The sequence below is a fragment of the Buceros rhinoceros genome, unplaced genomic scaffold, assembly GCF_000710305.1.
Source record: "Buceros rhinoceros silvestris isolate BGI_N320 unplaced genomic scaffold, ASM71030v1 scaffold1977, whole genome shotgun sequence".
Classification (NCBI taxonomy): Eukaryota; Metazoa; Chordata; class Aves; order Bucerotiformes; family Bucerotidae; genus Buceros; species Buceros rhinoceros.
This window is the reverse complement of record NW_010422578.1, coordinates 33,784-36,301: the sequence shown is the minus strand read 5'-3', so window position 1 is coordinate 36,301 and position 2,518 is coordinate 33,784.

The window sequence follows — 2,518 nt, the reverse complement described above, 5'->3', positions numbered from 1 at the left end:
ACCGTACCAGTCCAGCCATCCTCAGAAGCGGTCAGATCCAGCAACGGCGAATCTCCCCATTGGCACCACCCTCCCGTGCTGTAACTGGAGCAACCGCGGTAGCGTTTATTACAGCCTCGTTCAAAGGAACCCAAGTACCAGTGAAAGCAACCCTTATACTAACAGTTCTCAGGTCCTAGTTTTCAACCACCGCAGGAACTTTGTTTTGATGATGATTTGAGTATGAATGTTGCAAACCCTTTTCTTTATACAACAAACCATTTGTTTTTCTCTTGGTAGTTGGCTACACAAAGATCTATTTCCTTAGGAAAAACAACAACAACAACAACCCACCTCTTTTTCTTGTTACTAATTGCTGAGGGAAGTGACCGGGGGTTTTTAGAATAGGTGCTAATGCCATTGCTTGAGAGGAAAACTTCTACAGCTTGCACAAGATTAGCAACAAACCTGCCAAGGCTTGTTACGACTGCAATGCCTTAGATTTAAGCTCCTAAATGTACAGTTAAATCGGTTCCCCGTAACACTGCTCTTTGCTGAACCTCACAGCTACTATCCTGGGAGACAAGACACCGAAGCGGCTTCCCTAGACACACTCCTGGTACCTGAGGAAGATAACTAGGACGTACACCTGGCTGCAAAGACATTTTCTCTCGTGAACTCATGTGAAATGCATTATTCTGTGTCATTCAGGTTTTCTTGGTTTAGCAAGAACCAGATCATTACCTTCCTAAGAACTGAGACCATTCCCTTTGACAGCATCAGCACTCCACAATATATACAAAATAAACGAAAGAAAAACAGAACAGAATCAGCTTAGTAGTTCTGCACAGCCAGTTAAACGGTTCATGTCGATACTGGAAAGGCAACATAAGCTGCTTACAAAACACAATTACATGCTTAAAAGATTTCCTTCCTCGAGATCTCACTTAAAAACAGGAAAATGGTCATACTGTTCCTCTGCTACCGGATGGTTTAGCTCCGTTTAAACGGGAAAACACAAGAGCAGGATATTGCTTACCCTGGATACTCCTCCCCTGACCTAACGCACAAAGCAGGAGCCACAAAGGAATTTCTTTTAAACTCAGGGAATTAACTAAGCTGAATGATTTCATGGCACACCAGGATTTGTGTTTTATGTACATGCTATTTATTGAAAAAAAAATCAGCAAATTGTACAATTTCTTTGAGAAAACTGCAAACATTTGTCATTACAAGAAAAAAGCATTTTTCCTTTTTAGTAGTATTGTAATATTTGTACAATGATTTTGAATGAATTGAAAAGAGACCATGAATTTACCTAGATAGAAGAAAGCGTGAAATAATAGGTAAATTTAGTCTCCTTCATGAAACCGGAACACATCAGACGGAAATACATGTTTGCATTTTTCTTTATTAAAATTATGGCACTTGATATTTAATAGCAGAAATAATAACAGGGCTTTGCAATCAGGAGCAGTCTCGTTTTTCAAACACCACATTTCTTCGCACTACGATGTGCAAGATTTTTCAGAAGAGAACAAGCCCTTTGTACTTTGCACAAAACAGAAGAAGCCTCATCGCTATTTTTTATTTTTGGATTATAACACTATTGCGGCTGTATCAGCCCTGCAAGATCGCTGTTGTTTATTTTCCTTTGTATTCTGTAAATTAAAGTACAGTTCCACTGTGCTGTCAAGTAAACAATTGTAATAGCATGTCTCTGGAAAACGTTTATGGTAAACGTGGCTGATCCAGCAAAGAAAAATCCCTCCTTGGAGCATTATCCTCCATATATTTTTAATTTTTTTTTTTTTTTTTTACAAATAACTAACGCTAAACACATTGCATGACATTACCAAAAGTATTACAAACTGTAACAGTGTGAACTAAAAATCAGACTTCTCTAGGGCTGTAGTGAACGACAAAATAAAAAGAGCATTACATTGCAGCACCTTTAAACATGTAACAAAACCCAGTGCTCAGTGTACACCATAAAGGGGTTACTGGACTGTACTCTTATCAATGTTTCTTTGTGGAAAAATATATATATATGTACAGACACACCAGAAAAAGAAAAAAAACAAACTAAAACCAAACCTCAAGCATTCAGACATCTGGAAACCGAGGTTTTGTTGTTAAAAAAAAATCATAGAACACCATATAATAATGTTCACTGATTTTATATCATCCACATGCATTTTTCATTAAACAAAAGATTGACAGGCTCTAGAAAAAGGAAGTAAATTAAATACGTAATTATTTTATAGCAAAGGAAATGCAATCAATGCATGACGTGAAGTTACATGTTAAATCAAGTATCATTATGCAGCAATAAAATAACTGTAACAGTTCACAGGTACTAAACTACCCTTTAAATGTTCACAATGTGATGCTGCAGCAAATTCATAATCAGATCCAGCTGATAAGAGTATTATTATGAGTGTCCACAGAAGACGATCCAGAAAAGCCTCGGAGCAATCCCTCCAAAGTGACTCCCACTTCCATCCCATCTCCCGTTGGCTGTGTGTCCAGTCGGAAG